The sequence below is a fragment of the Anabrus simplex genome, chromosome 1 (assembly GCF_040414725.1).
Source record: "Anabrus simplex isolate iqAnaSimp1 chromosome 1, ASM4041472v1, whole genome shotgun sequence".
Taxonomy (NCBI): domain Eukaryota; kingdom Metazoa; phylum Arthropoda; class Insecta; order Orthoptera; family Tettigoniidae; genus Anabrus; species Anabrus simplex.
The window spans coordinates 1,303,241,171-1,303,263,052 of NC_090265.1; positions in this window are offsets into that span (position 1 = coordinate 1,303,241,171).

The window sequence follows — 21,882 nt, forward strand, 5'->3', positions numbered from 1 at the left end:
AAGACAATATTATTTTTAATGTTTTTGATCATTGGCATTACTGAAATTCAACGATACTTTTCGTTATCTTAGTCAATCAGAGCAATAATTACTTGCCACTGAACTTGACTTCTGTCAAATACCTATTCTCTTGATACATTATTAGCTAATAACATACCGGCTGGCTTCAACTTTCTCACACGTCCGGTAAGAAGAAGTTTGATTGCGGAGTGTTGTAGGAATAAAACTGACGTGAAGAATCCGAGAATATACTCGTTCACAAGCTTCACTCTTCGATGTAGCTTACCCTGTTGTGAATGAGTAATAAAGAATGGACTGATACATATCCAGACATTTTTTAGTTACCTTACATTGAGTAGTTGACTGACCTCGTCGTGACGCCAGACTGAAATTATGAATACGATAGTGTGCAAGATTGAGGAAAAAATCGTTCCATAATCCGAAATTATTCCACAGCAATAAATTGTGAAGTGGATCTTTCGTTGGTGTTATATTATTGAATTTATGATGCCACATCAAACATTTCATCTTGAGCAGTTAAGTCCAGTTTTGAAAATTTGACTGAGTTATTTATGATATAAAAGAATCATTAACCCCCCCCCCCCTTTCCTACGACGCAACATGCCATTGAAACCTCGTTCTGCCAAGATAATGGAGTTCAACGTTTTCAGCGTGACCATATCCTCATTCGTATTGTTTGCCTTTCTTGGCCGAATCTTTCGTATGTCGTATCAGCCAGTACATCCATTTGTCTCAAGATAATGAGTGAACTTCCATTCCAGAACTCAGTTCCTGAACTGACCGCGAATCGAACCCAGGGTCTCGGTTAAAAGGTAGGCACACTACCCATAAACCAAGGAGTTGGTTGGACATTAATCACTCAAGAAACAACAGACCGACACATCCTTTTTAACAATCCTTTTCAGATTTTCTTTTCCGAATAACACCCTCCATACAACATTTAACCTTGGCATAGCAGTTAAAGATATACTACTAAGTTGAGTGGCAATGCTATTTTATGTATGGTATACAGCGGTAAGGTCAGAACTTCCAACTTGTAGCATAACATGTGGGATTAGGAGTGATAACAATGAATAATTTGTGTGTAAATGCGAAGTACATATATTAATTCACTGTCCTCATTAAAATTTGTATGGAGCACCGAACGTCAGACTGAGGGACGTTAAGGAAAAATGAATGTAATCCTAATGAGAAATCGAGACTCAAAGAGTGACATCTTGCTCGTTTGCCAGAAAGCCAGCATAATGCAATGGTTATAATCCCCACTGACTCGGAGTAAATAGACAAGTACCTAGTTCGAAAGGCTAAATATTGTACCGACCCCATTAGTGATAACAAACATAACGTCAACAATACTTATCCAGTAGGTTCTATTGAATACGTAAAATTTCATGAAGGAACGACATTTATTAAATGATAACTCCTATTCAGTGAACAAGATGTTTCGAACATTGAAGTATTACACAAATGGTGTTTATATCATTGGCTTGATTGAGGGAAAACTTAAAAAATGAATATTTGTTATGAAAACCACTCTTAGTGCGATGTGTTGATATTGATGTTAATAATAATAATAATAATAATAATAATAATAATAATAATAATAATAATAATAATAATAATAATAATAATAATAATAGTATTTTACTAGAAGTTTAATGTCACGCTAACTCATACAAGTTTACGTTGGACATCGGGATAAGAAAGAGGATTTATATTTTTCTCGTGGGATATACTCAGTTCTTCTTCGCTTAATTAAACAATATTGGACAGCATTTCCAGCATTTCCTGCAAGTTTTATTAATTGTTTTTTAATTCATTCATCCATTCACTTGTATCAGTTGATGGGTTTTGGCACAGAAACGCACTCGGCGTGTACGACGCTGAGCGCTGCCGGTTACGCCGTATGGCGTGGGGAAAGTATAGAGACTAACTGATGATTCCACCATGTATAATATACAGCTTTCTATCACCTTGAAATTTGATTCTACATGTAATGACTTTCGTGATTTTGATGATTTTGAATATAGGGTGGCCTAAAGTAACAAGCGCTTCGGAAGAGTAAATTTTCAGTTAAAACTCCCGATGCTTTAACTCCACAGCGGTACAGCCTACTTTTGCTAAAGACGAATGCTGCAGGTAAATGATTATACAGAAAGCATACGAGTCTACAACTAGGTGCGATCTAAAAGAGGGGTTGCGGTGCGAACTGTGACGCACCTGTGGATTTGTCACTGTTTTACGGCCGGTGCCTTCTGGACACCAACCCTATGTGGAGGGATGAAATCGCTATTCCATACATCTGTGGTGATTGGTAGTGTGGTGATTTGTCTGAGTATGAACAGGAGTGAGTTGAGAATGACTCAAACAGCCAGTTTCCGAGTCAGAAGAATTAATCACCCGCGATTAAAATCCCCGACCCGGCTGGGAATCGAATCTGGGACCCTCTGGACCGAAGTCCTTAACGCTGACCATTCAAGCAAAGGAGTCAGACGGACTTTCAATTTGTACTATGATCATCAAATCAAACCGACTCACGCCACTAAACACATAAGTTCACTCCATCTACAGTAAGTCAAAGGCGACAGAGCGAAATTGGCTGCGTGTTCGTCTCATGTAGCTGTAGTAGTTTGGGAGAGGGCGGGATCAATCACATCGTAGGCAGCCCTGAATATGGTTTCCTTAGCTTCAAATTTTCAAAGCACGTGAAAAATGGGGTAGTAGATTAATTAAGGCCAAGGCCGTTTCCCTTCCAGTCTTAGCCCTTTCCTATCCCACCGTCACCATAGGACATAACTGTGTCGAAGCAACGTTAAAATATTTAAAATATAAAATCAAAAACGGACTCCTTTTGTGTAGTAAACCACTCAGGACGATCCGCTATGTACCACTATTGCGGAAATTCATACCTAATCACCGCGCTATACTGGCAAGCTCCATGGCTAAATGTTTAGCGTGATGGATCTTTGATCACAGTGGTCGATTCTCGGCGGGATCGGTAATTTTATCCATCATTGGTTAATTCACTTCGCACGGGGGTTGGGTGTATGTGTCGTCTTCGTCATTCATTCCATCCTCATCACGACGTGTAGGTCGCCTATGGGGGTCAAATCAAAAGATCTACACCTGGTGTGCCAAACATGTTCTCTGACTCTCCCGGCACTAAAAGCCATACGCCATTTCATACCTCACTGTACAAATATGTTCGTTTTGAATTGGTTACTTCACCGAAGAAGTTTACTTTTGACCAATATGGTTGTGATTCGTAGAATAACTAGTTATTCATTCGCTACTCAAGGAAAAATTAAAAACACTGCACTGACGATGAAATTTCTGAAAAGTGTCTACTATCATCTTCGTATTAGGTAGGAAAAATAAAGGCAGGTTCGTGTCTACCTCAATAAATCGGGAATAGGCCAGGCAGCAGAAGAAGAAGACGGAGAAGAAGAAGAAAAGGCAGATACATCGTGCATCACTGGAAGGTAAATTTCCATCAGTCTCCTATGGAGAGTATTTTCCATTAGCACCTGATATTGTGTATGTTTACTATATGGTATGTGCTGCTTTGAAAGAAATCAGCAACATTGTGCGTTTTCGACCATGAAGTGGGATAGATTTTCCGACAGAATTTTCAACAGTCTTGTAAAACTATCACAGTGTAAGCTCACTTACCCGTAATAAAGATCCATCTACTATCTTCCCATTCCATTTCTAAAACGTGCGCAGCTGTGGACTGTAATCGGAAGATAGTGGGTTCAAACCCCACTATCGGCAGCCCCGAAAATGGCTTTCCGTGGTTTATAATTTTCACACCAGGAAAATGCTGGAGCTGTATCTTAATTAAACGAGTATTACAATTTAAGCACCTTTGTGAAACAATTCAAGAAAATGGACTCGAAACAAAAACCAATGAAATTAGGTGCCAAAAGATGGAAGCTGCACATCGTCTAAACCAAAATAACTATAACAAAAATATTATCTTCAAGCATACAAAACTGAAACATTACAATACAGTCATTGAACCAGAATGCCTTTATGAATCAGAGACGCTAAGGCAGAGATTGAAAACCCTGAGGAAAAGGAACGCAAAATCATAAGAAAAATTCTCGGCCCAAAACTCACCGACGGACACTAGCAATTTGAGGCAAACAGGAAATAAAACAATACACAAATATTCACAGTGACATTAGAAAACGCAGGCTATGATTCTATAGTCATATTAAAAGAATGCATCCACACAGACTTACCAAACAAATAGTCGAATTCAAGAAAATAGGAGTAGAGCTAAAAAACATACAATGAAATGGATTGGCGAAATTAAAACTAATTTGAAACAGGCAGGAATTACACCAGCAGATGTCCAAAACAGGGTAATCTTCAGATCCGAAATTCACAAATTGCAATTTGACCAAGGGGAAAGACCAAAGAATAAGACTGGAACAACCTGGTCTGAAGAGAGAAAGAAACCCCACAGTAAAAGAATGAAAGAAATATAGGTATAGAGGAAGGTAAATGCACGCCTGTAAGTACTTTACGTAGTCTTAAATGGCTTATTGGAATAATAATAATAATAATAATAATAATAATAATAATAATAATAATAATAATAATAATATCATCAGAAAAATTCTCGGCCCAAAACTGACTGACGAAGGATATAGACTGCAATCTCGTACAAAAACCGAGGAGCTCTCAAACCTTGCGGCCGACATCAGAAAAAGACGCCAGAAATTTTACGGACACATCAAACGCCTTCCAGAAAACAGACTGACAAGAATCTTACTTGAGGCAACAGAAAACATCAAAACAAATAGGTGGACAACGGAAATCCGCCAAGACCTGGAAAAATCAGGAATCAAAGTGGCCGACATCGCTAACCGAACCTGCTACAGAACGAAAATCAACAAGTGGGAAGTAGAGTCAGAGAGAAACCACAAGAAGAAGACAGGAGCTAAGTGGACAGAAGAACGAAGAACCACGATGAGAGAAAAACTGAAAGCTGCCTGGCAAAGAAGGAAATGCACAACTTCTAAGTGAGCTTTGCGTGATCAGTTTTCTGGTCTTTTTCGCATCTAATAATAATAATAATAATAATAATAATAATAATAATAATAATAATAATAATAATAATAATAATAATAATAATAATAATAATGCCGAGCGAGCTGGCCATTCGGTTAGGGTTGCGCAGCAGTAAACTGCATTCCGGAGATAATCGGCATCCCTGAATACGGTTTTCCGTGGTTTCCTATTTTCGCACCAGGAAAATGCTGGAACTGTATCTTACACTTCCTTCCCATGCCCATCTTCACTAAAACATACAGCCGCTTATGCTCTTATGAAGAATGATTTAGCTTTGAAGGCAAGTTCGTGCTCTTTTACTAATGAATTTAATTACAAGTTGTCCATTTCATGACCGTATCGATGTTTAATCAAGAAGTAAGTATAAATAACCACCTAATCGATACTTTATTAATGCCTCAGGCAAAATTGAATAAAATTAAAACTTACGGGACATGTTTCGACCACTTAGTGGTCCTCTTCAGCTGTATAAATAAAGAACTGAAAAGAAAAACATTTATACAGCTGAAGAGGACCACTAAGTGGTCGAAACATGTCCTGTAAGTTTTAATTTTTTACAATTTTGCCTGAGGCATTAATAAAGTATCGATTAGGTGGTTATTTATACTTACTTCTTAATGAATTTAATGTAAATGGCATGGAGAAACAACGTGATGCTAAGTTTACTGCAGTCAAGTAAAGAGTGATTTGTAACCCAGATGGAAGATCTGCCGTGTCTGGTTATAACACCAGCATATTACTACATTTTGTAATAATAATAATAATAATAATAATAATAATAATAATAATAATAATTGCTTTACGTACCACTAACTCAATTTTCGGAGAAGCCGAGGTGCCGGAATTTTTTCCCGTAGGAGTTCTTTTACGTGCCAGTAAGTCTACAGACACGAGGCTGATGCATTTGAGCACCTTCAAAGACCACCGGACTAAGCCAGGATCGTTATAATCAACCAGATGACAGAGTAAACTGAGTCAATGTTTAACGATCTTTAGCTAAGTTTGGAGCTGTAACCTTGGGATCTGAAGGCCGACACTCTACCTCTGAAACTGCGATCCCGGGATTCATGCACAAAAAGTAACATTCGCATTGTAATTCACCACATCAGAAGCGAAGTCACGAACTAGTAATTTTACAGGAGATTCAGTGATAGTACAGCATAGCTCAAACCGAATATGGATATAGGAATCATTTTCCTAATTTTATTTTATTTCTATACTTCTTTCAACATAGTACAATATGCCTATAAACAGAGCGCAAAAATAAAGCCAAATATGCTAGCCGGGCAGAGTGGGTCAGATGGTTGAGGCGCTGGTCTCCTGACACCAACTTGGCAGGTTCGATCCTAGCTCCGTCCGGTGGTATTTGAAGGTGCTCAAATACGACAGCACCGTGTCGGTAGATGTACTGGCACGTTAAAGAGCTCCTGTGCGACAAAATTCCAGTACCTACTTCGGCGTCTCTAAAACCGTAAAAGTAGATAATGGGACATAAAGCCATTAACACTATTATTATTGAAATGTGCAAAAAAATGGACCAACACTTTGTTTCCAATACGTAGAAATCATAAAATATATGTTCGTCAGTTTTTTTCCATATTAAGAAGTGAAATGGTCGGACAGGCACCAAGCACATTTTTGAACAGTTTCGTTCGCCAGAGTCTTTCTGCCTCCAAGCGTTCTTCACTATTGTATCAGCGTTTTCATCTGTTAACAGCAGAGTTTACTTAGCGCTTGGCGAGGTGTTATGGCCAATGTGCTTGGACCTTGAACTTAACGGCCTTAATATACCCTCGCTTGATGTAGGTTCATAGCAGTTGAATGTGACCTAGCAATATACCGTACAATGAGATGAGCGATTACTGGCTGCGGCAGATCCATTAGTGGCAAGACCTTTAATGTTTTCTGCTTCGTGAGAGACATTTTAGGAATCTTGTATCTAGGAACAACGGTTCGTGGCATATTAGCCATTTTACGAGCAGCTGTCGTCCTCTTTAATGTTTATAAGCATCAGCATGATAGTAGCAAGAAAACCGGGCGAGTTGGCTGTGCGGTTAGGAGCGCGCAGCTGTGAGCTCGCATTCGGGAGGTAGTGGGTTCGAACCCCACTGTCGGCAGCCCTAAAGATGGTTTTCCGTGGTTTCTCATTTTCACACCAGAAAAATGCTGGGGCTGTACCTTAATTAAGGTCACGGCTGCTTCCTTCCCATTTCTAGGCCTTTCCTGTCCCATCGTCGCCACATGACCTATCTCTGTCGGTGCGACGAAAAGCAACTAACAAGAAAATCATGCCGTGGAAGTCATTGAGCGGTTTGAGTCAGCTATCACTTCCGTTCAAGAGACAGTGGGTTCGAACCCACGGTCTCGGTCGCTTCCTTCCCATTCTTAGCTCTTTCATAGCCCAGCATCGTCGTAAGACCTATCTGTGTCGGTGCGACCTAAATCAAATTGTAAAAACAAAAACAATCGATTCAGTTCAACACCAATTTAGACTATTTGCTGTTAGTTCACCAAATAATAATAATAATGATAATAATAATAATAATAATAATAATAATAATAATAATAATAATAATAATAATAATGTGATCTGACGGAGAGCCCACCATTGAAAATAATTTGAAGCTATCAGATGTCTTCAGAAACCTGTGCGCAGTATAATATCAAACTGTAAGAGAAACAGTATTAATATGATTTGCATGGTATGTGATGTTTTTTTTTTTTACTAGGGGCTTTACGTCGCACCGACACAGATAGGTCTTATGGCGACGATGGGATAGGAAAGACCTAGGAGTTGGAAGGAAGCGGCCGTGGCCTTAATTAAGGTACAGCCCCAGCATTTGCCTGGTGTGAAAATGGGAAACCACGGAAAACCATCTTCAGGGCTGTCGATAGTGGGATTCGAACCTACTATCTCCCGGATGCAAGCTCACAGCCGCGCGCCTCTACGCGCACGGCCAACTCGCCCGGTGGTATGTGATGTTGCCTTACGTCATGTAAATATTGCTTTGAACCTCTCAATAAACTCTAGGCCTATAGAGAACTATAAAAATTTTCATAGAATCGGCCATGACAGATTATTTGTATGTCTTTTGCTTACATTACAAAATATTTTGTACGTTTTCATAATATTGTATTATGATGTTGAATAAAACCGACCGGAGGGCCGGTGAGTGTGAATGTAGTGCGGCTATGGAGCCAAGCTCTGAATTAGGGACACGACGGATTTCGAGCTGTCCTGTGGATATTTTTCTACGGTTTCTTATTTTCACTTCCAGACAAATGCCGGGAACAGTTCCTATTCATGACGCACAGCCGATTTTTTCACACCTCCGTAGCAAATTTCATTCGCCATCATTCATATCACCTTCATTAGCTCCTCAACTGAGAATGTCGTCAGGAAGGACTTCCAGTCGCAAAGGGATCTCGTCTCGTCTCGTCTCGTCTCATCTTCCACCCCTTATCAGGAAAGGGACGTGGGGTTAGACTTACATAATATGTTATAAACTGCCCTGAGACCGCTATCGTAATTACTCCTGCTACTATGTACCCTTTGAGGCAGACTATTTTATGACCTATTCGATGACCTCATAAGCAGTTAGTCTATTGGCTGCGATCAAAAGGGAATGTAATCTTTCACTGACGTATGGCGAATATTTCGTCCTTGTAGTAATTGGTCTATTTCTCTGACTTCTGAGGTGATTGATATCAGGTCGAAGGAATTTAATACTGTTTGAATATCATTTCATGGTACCTATATCTACATTCTATTTCTGAAAGTACAGATTGCGATTAGTTGATGTTTAAAGTGGTAGCTGATGAACCTAGGATAGTTTTACTATCTTAATAAGTCATTCCCCCCTTTTATTATCCCTATACATGTAGACTGGGATTAGCTTAAGTGCGGAAGGTCATCTGACAAACCCTGTTATGATCATTCTTTCTAAACCTTTCACCTTCGGAAATGTGATTACCTCCCTTTCGAAAAGGTATCTACTGGAGTCCGTACAAGAATGTGAAGGTTAGTGCCTCCTTAAAATGTCATTGTTGATATTGTATAACTTATTGTATAATGAATTTCTACATTTTTGATGATCATTTCGATGTTGGTCTATCACTGCAGCATCCTTCCGCATTCCATGTAATGTAGACTACCCCTATGGCTACATAGACCTCTATAAAAAGAACAATAAAATCATACTTCGATGGCTGAAAACGTAAAGGTTACAACTAAAAAGATTGCATTTCAGAGATTTTGCCATCAATGTATAGCTTATTTCGACCTCTACAACTTCAGAAATTGTTAAGGTAAAAAATCTAATGTATTCATGCCAGGAAGCACTACTAACGGTTTTCAATGTTCTGACATTACTCCTCTTACATAACTCAGAAAGATCATTTTGAGATGTAATTTTTTTCCAGATTGTAATAAATGATACACGAACTTTTTATTTTCCTTACGTCACACCGATACAGATAGAAATGGGAAACCGCTGAAAGCCATATTCATGGCTGCCGACAGTGGGGTTTCAAATCCACTAACTCCCGAATGCAAGATCACTGCTTCACAACTCTAACCGCATGGCCAACTCGGTTGGTGATGTAAGAACTGTGTCCATACAAATTTTCATATACATTGTATAACAAGTGTATTTTTGAGAGGCAATCATGTAAAATGATAAAATTTTAAACTCTTCTCCTGAAAAATAATAGAATTCTAATTGTGACCCTTTCGTCCTCGCCCACTGAATTAATAAGAAATTAATTCTTAAATAGCCTACTAATGTACGGTGTATTGATATGAATGGATGGGGCGTGACATTCCAGTCTTCTCCTGCCTTTGTATGCAACTCATTCTAAACTCGTGATACTTTTTTGTCGAGTTCTCGTTCAATATTACTCCGTCATTGTAATGTACTTGCGTATAAAGGGGAGACCGGTCGCTAATAATTTCCGACGCCGCAGGCTACTAATTTCATATAGCTATATTGTTTCCGTTATTCTGTACACTGGATGTTGTTTAACATACTACTTAATTAGTTTAAGTAACCATATGGTCCGTTCACAACCACGAACATGCTGGCGGCCACGGTTTGTGTGACTACCGTAACCTAAATACAGTCCAGACCTAATGCCACATGGATATAATAAAACACACAAGTCTATCGGTATAAAAATGGATGTACATTTACGAGTAGTGACCAAGCAATAAGCCGGGGCATTCGTTTCATTCCCTACGGCTTTGTGAATACCCAGAGAGAGTTTCGGATAAATTGAGCCTGCCGATCACACGACCACATCAATTCCTCGCGTTCTGGGACACAAGCTATCTCCAGACGATGTTCCAGGCGGCAGAATAATATAAGGAGAGACACTCCACTGAACTATATATGAGTTTCGGTCGCCTTTGTTCCCAAGGCACTAGGGATGTAGCTAGTGACGGAAAACTTCGCAGTCCAGTGGAAAAGTGAGAATAAACTAAAGTGAGTGTTCAAGGATGGGAGTTTATTGATAATGCTATTGTTTATCTTACATTTCATGAGCCCATGTGGTAAACAGCCTCATATACTTGGAACGTGAAAAGCTTTTCTATTAAATTTGTGTTACTGTGTTGTATGTACTAGCAATGAAGGAAGCTCTCGTGGGCTATACTGTATGTCAATCACCGCATCACTTAGTTGGGAAAATCAAAGGACACCGATTTACATTTTGTCTCAAATGGGGAGGACACAGCTATGGGGTCACCGATTTCAAACAAACTCTAAGAATTTGGTCTTCATCATCATCATCATCATCATCATCAAATTTACCCATACGCGCAGGTCATCCATGGGAAACGGCCTCTCTTGACATCACCACACCACACCACACACCACACACCACACACACACACCACCACACCACACCACACCGCGCTTCTTGTATTTTGAATTTCCCGTGGTAGAGTTGGCGTACCGTGGACAGTCGGAGGGTACATGTCCAGGGCAATCATCTCGCCTACAACCACGTTTCTTTTCTACATTGGCTTCTATCATGTTTTATCAGTCTGTATTTATAATTTCTGAAAATAGGCTGCTTTTCTCCGTTTTGTGAGGGTTTCTAAGTTATTAAAACTTAGTCTCATTCTCGATACGGGGTCGGGAATGATGTGATATGTATTTTTATGGCACGTTTTACGGCCGGATACCCTTCCTGACGCCAACCTCAGTTGTGGAGCTAATGAAGATGAAGTGAATTATGGTGAATGAAGCTGAGGAAGGGGGTGGAAAAAATCGGCTGTGACTTATGAATGGAAACTATCCCGGGATTTGCCCGGAAGTGAAAATGTAAAACCACAGAAAACGATTCTCAGGACAGGCTCAAACCTATGCTTCTCCTGAATGCAGATCTTTGGCTCCGTAGCCGTAGCGCGTTAACACGCACGGATAATCCGCTCGGTATTAAAACATACCTAATCTGGTAAAAAATTATGTAGTTCACTTTAACATGGCATTCTTGCAAAGCACAAGCGTTCGTTGCTGTATAAGTTGTGAAGTTCTACTTTAATGATTATAAACATTTCATTTCTGTAAGCTCTTGTGAAGGAAAAAGGACATTATTTTTAATGAACCCTTGAAGTGAAAATCTGAATAGCCGGAGATCACATGATCCTGGCGGGCAATCCGTCAGATGCAGCTCTTGTAGGTCCCCCACTTCTCGGTAAATCGTAAACGGTAACACTGTTTTTTATTTATTTATTTATTTATTTATTTATTTATTTATTTATTTATTTATTTATTTATTTATTTAAGTTGTAGATAGATTTTCTGGCTGGCATCCGAATGTCTGGAAAGGTTTTCAAAAATACACTGAGCGGCACGAAAAACGCAACACTTCAATTTCTTTCAAAACTGAAATTCATTTTAAATTTATGACACATTTATGGCACTAATCTATTATCATATGATAGGATATCTTTTTCGGTCCCATCTAAGTGTCTAACAATAAAAAGAAAAGACGATTATAAACAAATTGGACAAATTAAACCAGGGATGCTCATTTCAAGGATATATTGAGTAAGCTCATAAAATAAATGCACTTCGGTTTTGATGTTACACGTTTTCTTCACAGACCTCGGAGACGATCTCGGGGACCTCTGTTCGCATCTTCAAAAGCATGTATTGCCACCTCTTACACCAATGATGGCATTCAACATTTCAGGCATGCTCCTGATTAATGCGGTAATGTACTGTTGAGGAATCACCTCCCATTCTTCCAGGAGGGCATTCCGTAGTTTCTGTAGGGTCTCTGGATAGTGCTGACGGGCTCTTCTCCCCAGCTGGTTCCAAACGTGCTTAACAAGATTGAAATTGCTTCGAGCAGGCCAAGTCATAGCACAAATCCCTGTTTCATCCAAGAACTCTCCCACAATTCTCGCAGCATGTGGGCATTAGTGCAAAGCCATCACCAATAAACGGAGTGAAAATCACAACATGCTCCAGAAGGATTTTCTCCACATACCGATGTGCGGTAAGGCTCCCATTCTCCACGAAGACCAAATCCGTCCTCATAGCTGTATTGATTCCTGCCAACACCATCACACTACCACCATGAAAGGGCGTCCTGAATGAGAATGTGCAATGGGAATACCTTTCACCTGGTCTTATTCAGACTCTCCCTCTTCCGTCAGGTGATCGGAGGCGAAATCGCGACTCATCAGTGAACAAAACTTGATCCCATTGTTGTACTGTCCAGCCAAGATGTTCCCTTGCGAAACGTAGTCGAGCTGTGCGACGCTCTCTAGTGAGTTCCGGACCTGTAGTAGGTCTTTTGGATTTAAGATTTGACTTATTCCAGTCTTCTTAGAACGGTTCTTTAATTAACATTGAGCCTTAAAACTTGGTGGAGCCCATTTCGTTCTTCAACGGCGGTAGTGTGACGATTGCTTGAAGTTGTAAGAAGCGGTCATCTCTCTCCATGTTGCTTTGTCGGGCCTGATCCTGGTCTCCTTGCAATGACTCCAGTTTCCCTGTACCTTCATACGGTTCCGGAAGGTGTAGTCCTCAACACTTATGCAACGTAATGAATGCTGCGACCATCTTCTACCAAAGCAACACCTTTTGCAGCTTGTTCAGAACTTAATGGCATGTTTAATCCCGAAAGCTGATAAAGACTATCACAGAAAGATCCTAGAAACACGTGTGATTGTAAGGGGAACAATTAAATGTACAAAAATAAGCGCTACTAGAGCGGTAATACATTATTGGCTCACATCCTGCGATGTGTTTTCCAGGTTGTGCGGAAAAAGAAACAGTTGAGGCTAGTGCAGTACACAATCAACACTTCATTGTTTGCTTACAAAGCGACGACAACTCCGTCTTAAAACATTGGTTGAAGTGTTTCACTTTGATTAAATAGATAATTATACAAGAATTACACATAATGTATTGGGTGTTGCGGTTTTCGTGCCGCTCAGTGTACTTAAAACATTTCTTCACTGTTTCTGTTCGATCTCCACTAACAGTGTAAGACGAGCACTCTCTGTTCAATTTGCTCCACTGTCGCTTGCTGCACACACAATTCAACAATTGAACATTACCTGCTAGATCACATGATCTCTTACTGTTGTTGAAGACGGGTACCTAATGTAGGACGAAAGCATTTAGGTTTTAGTAAATAATATTTTTTCAGATGGGTACAGTGACGTTTGGGACACTGTGTTTTAAAGAACACCGAAGAAGGCATGAGTCCGATAAAATACATCATAAAAGAAACGAGAAAGATAAAGTCAAAGAAGGAATGACCACTAGATTTTATAAGAACAAGGAGCGTCGGCAGAACCCATACTAGGAATCATTATACTCGCCTACGAGTGAATCCCTATGACGATGATGATAAATGGTGATATCCCACCCAGGATGGGGGTGAATGCGATTCCGGCAGAAGTGAAGAACAGAGGTCCTTGCACTTTAGTTTATGGCAGTCGCGAACAGAGCGATACTGAACACTGATCCCTGTGGGACTCCATTTTCCTGAACATACGTATTGATAAATTTAATCTAATTGGTTAATTTAATTTCCCTGTTTTAATTACGGAAAATACCTAGGTATCCCGGGGAGCTAATCTATATATCTATATATATAAAATAAGAGTTTTGTCTGTACATTGCTCAGAATTTGAAAAGAATGGTATTTCTGTACCGGTCATGAACACAGTAACAAGAAAATGCATTTTTTACTTTTCCGTAATTTCTGTCTGTCTGTCTGTCTGTCTGTCTGTCTGTCTGTCTGTCTGTTTGTCTGTTTGTACACGCATCACGATAAAACGGCTGAAGAGAATTTAATGTAAATCGGTAAGTCGGGTGATGAACCACTGCAATCTAGGCTACAAATTATTTTATTCACGCTGAGTGAAATGGTCGTTTAGGTGAAGGTCTGAAATGTAATTCTCAAATAAGTTATTTATGTTATTAGTGGTTGTATCGATAAATACTACGTAACTAACATAACTTTAGTTATGTCGTAAGTTAGTAGTAGTTATGTAAGAAGTTATTAAATTACCGATCACTTATGTCTTATACATTGATACTGTACCGCATATAATCACAGAGATATTCATGAATTTGGATTTTTGTAACTAAGTCCATATCAGCGCCGAGTCACGAGAAAATGGGTACAGAATTTAGTGAAAATTGGTATGTAAAGTCTGAGAATAAGGAACTACAGTCTACGATATAAATAATTTTGTATGACTCCCTAATATCACAGAGTCGAAAGAAAACTAATGTGAAGGCCTGCAATATAGAAAGCTCATGAACTTTATCAACAATAACATTACATTGACCATTGTTTGTTTTGATTGCTTTTTGTCTTCTGTTTCCTTTCATCCCCGATAGATAGGATTACTACAGCGTACCGAGTTTTTTTTATTTGCTTGACGTCGCACGGACACAGGTAGGTCTTTTGGCGACGATGGGATAGGAAATAAATAGGGGTGTGAAGGAAGCGGCCTTGGCTTTAATTATGGTACATTCTGGTGTGACTGGTGTGGAAAAGGGAAACCACCTGATACCATCTTCAGGGTTGCCGGCAGTGGGGTTCGAATCCACTATCTCCCGGATGCAAGCTCACAGCTGCGTGCCCCTAACCACACGGCCAACTCGCCTGCTCGTACCTACTGTAATAGCCTGCCTGTGTATTGGCGGGAAGTAGCTGGGGAGTTGGATAACTTTCTTCTTTAGCATGCCATTCCTCTGGTTCATACATTTTCTCATATTACTGGTACGTAACACACTGGTTCATCATAGTATTCGAGCTATTCAATCCCTACTCTGAGCCACTGATTGGAATGAGTAATGTGCATATTTAACGGAATAATGACAGAGGAGTGTTCACGGCAGTCTGCGACCTGGTTATTCCAGCTCTGGAACTTTGGACTGTTGGATCGGCACCGCAGTACTGTTCGTTGAAAGTGAGAAAGTGTGCGGTTTTTAATTTGATCGAGTATTTTATATGATAACATTGCTTTCAATCGCTACATTCGTACTGATGTTTTTGTAATGAACTATGTTGAATTCAGTTAGGAAAACCACCAAATCAGTCTTTCTGGGAATCCCGTAGCGAAGCACGGGTACATCAGCTAGTAGTAATATAAAATCAGGAGATGAGTTGAAGAGAGCCCTAAATACAAATATTGAAATGATATCGAAACTAAAAATTCTTATTGTAGTGAAAGATGCTAACAGAGAGGGAGGTAGTCACATGCAAAAATTAGACACATAGTATATCTTGCATTCGGATATTACACAAATATCCAAAATTCGAAGCAATATAGCAAGACAGCGTTGCGGGTGTCTATAATGGCACCGCCTGGAATTTGCATCAATGGACAAAGAAATTAGACGACTTTCAGTGCGTCCAGTAGTCATACGTGTTGATCTTCAACAACCGCAATGGTACAGTGCAGAGAATGGTCAACAATACCATGACAAACAGAATAAGAGATATATGTGTACACTTTCATTAGTATCAAAACAGAAACTGGAAAACTATTTCAAAGTTAAGGATTTACGTCGCAGAACTACTACTACTCGGTTGAGTATCACTCGCGAAAGCGAATCACTGCTTCTCCGTCCATTATCACTCGCGGGCATGGGGCCACTGCTACTGGTGTTCGGTTGAGAATCGTTTGCGTGCAGTGGTAGATTTCATTCAGGATTTTCTGGTGCATTAATTTCCAGGTTTGATTCCCACTCTCTCCACATAATTGCTTGACACCTCCCCATGGCACTAGAGCCCTTGAAGGGCCTTGGCCTACCAAGCGACCGCTGCTCAGCCCGAAAGCCTGCAGATTACGAGGTGTCGTGTGGTGAGCTCGACGAATACCCTCGGCCGTTATTCTTGGTTTTCTAGACCGGGGCCGCTGTCTCACCGTCAGATAGCTACTCAATTCTAATCACGTAGGCTGAGTGGACCTCGAAAGAGCCTTCAGGTCTAGGTAAAAATCCTTGACCTGGTCGGGAATCGAACCCGGGGCCTCCGGTTAAGCAGCAGGCACTCTACCCCTACACCCTGGGGCCAGCATTATTGTTTGAAGCTAACTGAAAAAGATGCATTTCACGAATATTGATTAATGGAGTAAATATAACAAGACTTGCAAACAGCGAACAAAGCACGTGCGAATTGCCTGAGCTGTAAAAAGAGACTGACGTCTATTCTTATAGGAAGTGTATTTGCAACACAGCTCTAAGGATTTCTGTTAGGGAATGAGAGCTTCCGTTTGAAGCCCACTACCGTTATAAATACCCCCCTCCCCTGAGTGAGCGAGAGTGCCTGGGTGATCAAACGTATGCCGTTTCTTTGCAGCCGGCTTGGGACTAGTTGTCCTTCCCAACTTCATCACTTTTTCATCCCCACTGTCGGGGTGCATGTGTCTGATGCATAAATAAGGATGGAAATTTTTATAGTGTATCTGAAGTTCCAAATTCTCCTATTTTTCTCTTCAACTGTGTGTCGATGGAATAGGGAAGGACTAGGCCTGAATAGGTAGTGGCTGTGGTCGAAATTAATTTGTAGCCCGATATTTCTGTAATGCGATAATGGAATAATTATCTTCAGTTTTGGTGTTGGCGGAATTCAGCATAACCTTCTCCTAAATAGAACTTAACAGCTACACGACCCGCACCGTTTAGCTAACTTTCTCTGTTCTCTTCTTTACTGAGCAGGCTAAACATCTAAATACCTTTAAGGGTGGGGGACATCTAACGCATCCGGAAATCCTTAATTTTAATGCCTCTCGTGGAACTTGCCATCCTTCTGCTGATATATTAATTTCTTGAAAAGTGGGATCTCTTCCCAGATTATTCTTAATAAGGTATGAATGCCCAGTTGTACTTCCCCGTAAAGCATCATTCAGTGGCACAAACACCACTAACCATACAATATTCATGAGTGTACGTTACAGTTTCCTTCATCATTGTTAGAAAAGATGGAGTCTTATCGAGTTTCTGTAATGAAATCAGTAAAACCGGGATACTTCTAAGGAATGAGCCAGTAGAAACTCCAAGAAGAATGTAGAGCAATACGACTTGCCAATTCTGCGATTCCGGTACTCTTCGAGTGCAATACAATTAACGAGAAACTCAGAGGAACTCCGTAATAGTGTCACTCAAGAAGTAATTAGTCTCGATGGACCAGAAATGTAATATTTTAAGTGCTTCCGTAATGCTCCATTCTGACGAGTTTCTCTGTAAGTCCTTTCAGCAACCGCACCCTCTTAAAACGATCTCCAATGAAAACCTTTCGGTGTGGTAACTACTTGGATTGTGCTCTTGTTCTATTTGCATATGGGTGGAGGATAGACTGAAGTAGTGATTATCACTAGCTGAAGCGTTGATATTTTTATAAAATAACTCTACTTCATACGGTAAAGTCACGATTTTCATCTGAAACATTTCGTCTGGTTCTCTACGTAATAAAGGCCCTTCTGTTGACAGAGTATGTTGAGTTGCAGCTGACGTGAAAAGTGGACTCTGGATACGACTGAAGCGTTTTTCATATCCCTTACAAGTGCAGAATAATGGACTGTGAGAGACTGAAATAAGGATTCATTATAGAATTTCAGGTCGGACAATTTCTCTTTCCTCACTCGCTTCTATCATTCTTATTGTTCAAGCGCACCTTGCCTGTCTTCCTTGAGAATATGTCAACTGCGTACATCTCCTTTATTGATTATATCTGAACTTATGATCACTTCATTAGAACTGATGCCTCGGCTAGGAAAAGAGATTTGTCATGGAATGGCAAGGGAAGGTAAAATCATAAGTTTGAGTGGCGTTTATAAAAGTAGGAAAGATCACCATATGATTTCCAATTTCTTTGAAATCATTTAGGAAAAGTCCAGGAAACAGCAGATAGGGAATCTGCCACCTGGGCTACTGCACTAAATGTAGATCAGTATTGATTGATATTGATTGAGGAAAACAAACTATGAACAAAGTAACAGCAAGAGACATACGTATAATTCTGCAAAATGAAAATATGCAAATTATGATAGAAATATTAGATAAAAGGGAAGTGATAGGGATAATTTGGAGATTGATGGAAGTACAGTGAAACCTGTCTCAGCGGTCACTTTCAGTTGGCAGCCACTTCAGTGAACGACTATTCTTCTCTGGAATAGATTACTTCTCTCGTAAAGCCTATGTTAATGTCTCCTCCTTTAAGCGGTCACCTCGTACTGCGGCCAGCAGCCAGGCTCATTTCACAAACTGACCTGAATGAAACGGCCTGTTTTAACCAGTCCAAGTACTTTGTTATATATAGTTATAACGTCAACCTTTTTAACATCAGGCCATCCGAATAGTACTATAGTTTCTTGTCCCTGGGGTACAATAAATACCTTGCTCCGTGCTCATCCTATCACTCCTCTCCATTGCATATCAGTAAACTAAGTTGTAAATCACCCACAACAATGAATGAGGTGGCGTGATTTAAATATCGGATAATGCTCGAACTCAATTAAAGGTGTTTTCTTTTGGTTGGAATAATATTTGAATAGGCTGTAGGTCAGATACTAACACGCTTGAGAGTACAATATCACATCTGAATAAACATGAAACGTGTGCCTCTAAAAGAGAGATTTGAAAATATTACGATACAAACTACATCAGAAGATTTCATTCCTAATCAAGAAAGTGTTATTCTCTGGTATATATACAGTGGTACCGTACTGTACACTCGTTGTTTAATATACAGGCACTCAGTTGTTTTACTGTATTTCAGATCATTTAATATAGCCAATCTTACTAATCTCTTAAGAATGTACTAATATTTCAAATAATATGCTTAACTATGAAATATTTAGGTACTCTTGCTTCAAATAGTGGATTAAACTTAATCTTGTCATAATAAAAAAGCATTAATGAAACTTAGAGGCCACGGTTGCTTTTTTCTATTATTAATTACAGTTAAACTTCAATTATATACACCATAACCGCACAGGTAACACGCACAAAGTACTGTACATAGAATATTGACCGTGATATATCAAGTGTCTGACATGAAGCATAGATATACACAACTCTACCTGTCATCCACCGAGACAGTTCATATATTTGTTTTCTCCGACTTCATTAGAATTATGTTGCCTTATCTGTTTTACAAAACTCCCTCCAAATAATCTCTTGTTCTCAGTCTGTAGATCATGTAGACATTAAGGTGTTAGTCCGAGCGTGTATGTTACTTGGCTGACATGTTGTACTCTGTTATGTAACAATGATTGACAAGCAGGATGTAACTCAAGGGCATGTAATATATCCGTGAGGCCTAGTCAAAGAGCTTCGATATAAATAACTCACCACGTGTTTACTCGTCGCCCATACACATCACGCTCGATGGAAACCTGCAACATTAAGAAAAAACAGTAAGTTCCGAACATCAGAACTTATTTCATCAGAATATTCTACAAAATTATCATTAAACACTTGGCATTATGTAGTCGCACTGACAATTTGATCATAAAGTTCTGGTAGGTTAATCTTATGGGCAGGCCCTATATTATCCAGACATGGCAATTTCATTGTAATTCGACCATCAACGATTATGACAAAAAGGTTGATGCAGGGCTATGAATACAGGAAAGTGAAAGTAAATATTCTGGTACTGGTATTAACTGATATTTTAGGGGAAAACTATGAAATTGATCGAGTGAGGTGGCTATGAGTTACGAGTCAAATAGCTGTAAGCTTGTATTCGGAAAATGGTGGATTCAACATCCATAGTCAGCAGCCCTGAAGAAAGTTCTCCATGGTATCCTGTTTTCACACAAGGTAAACTTGAGGAAGTTTGAGTAGTCTTTGGGAATAGAGAGATGTACATTATAATCCCCGGACACAAATCTCATGCAGATTGTAATTACAAGCGTTTAATGACTAGCGGGGTCGCGTTTCGTGGACGTAGAGTACGTCACCAGGTGTCTTTAATAAGTGAAAGATTATGGCACCCAGCATCAAGATTTTTACCCATCCTTAAGAGAATCTACTAATCAGAAACTATACCAGTCATCCACTGAGACTGTTGATGTATGTTTTTTCTCCGACTTCATTAGAGTTATGCTGCCGTCTCCGTTTTAGCAAACACTTTATAGTCAAGCTTGTTCTCTGTCTTGGACTTTGGCCTGAAATATGTTGTTTTTAGATCATGCGGACAGTATGGTGTCAGTCTGAGCTTGTTTGTTACCACTTTTTACCATTTAATTCAACGCTGTCTGCTGCTGTTTCCTTCATCAACCTCTGTCACTGTTGCCAATTATAGTGTCCCTTTGATACACACAGGATTTTCTTGTTCATTTCACCATAGGAATATTAAAATTCGGTGTTGTTAGCATTTCTCCACATGTATATTCCCTGTAATAATAATAATCGTATGGCCTCAGCTACTGTTTTGCAGACATTTCAATTTGACGCCATCTGGCTGTCTGCTCGTCAATTTCGACATTCCGGTTTACTCTGTCTGCCATCTAGCGGACCTAGAGTAAACCGGATCTCTCTTGGGCGTCTATGGCTGAGATTGAATTAATTTTGTCGGGTAAATACCAAATGTATCACCAGAGATCTTTTACATGCCGACATCGTACGACATGGAGTGTCGAATGGACTTCAACGTTGAATGTATGGTGATTCAGTTAGCATATTCCTTCTTATTTTAGCCATATTACAGAAGTTTTGTGCTTTAACATAAAGGACCAAACTGTTAAGAGAAATTAAACTGAGTTGGGTAAATTGGTAGTTAATGGTGCTATAAAGGAACAGAGCAATAAGGAAATAATATACGGAGAAAATCATTGTATCCCACAAAAGGTTAGAAATTCAACATCTACTAAAAACAAGAACATAAGGGAGAAAACTATGGATGAGAACGATAAATGTAGAACTGAGAATGAATGTACACTGTTGTTGCTAAGTTATTAAACATAAAGTAGAAGAAACTAGAGAAAAAACCGCATTGAATCAGTCATTTCTAACAGAGAATCTGTAACAAATCTGATATTTGTGAGAGACTAAATTATCTCAGCTGTATTAAGCACTTCATGTTCTCACCTTAATTGTTTGGACATGTAAACGTGTTTGGAAATACATGTAACTTCAGAGAAGTATATATTATGTGCATATCCAATATGACAGTCATTTGATTAATAGCGCACGTCCCATTTTAACAAAGACTTGATCCAGACTTTGTTCTTCTTTGCTGTTACATGTTTAATGTTAAATATTACTAATAATAATAATAATAATAATAATA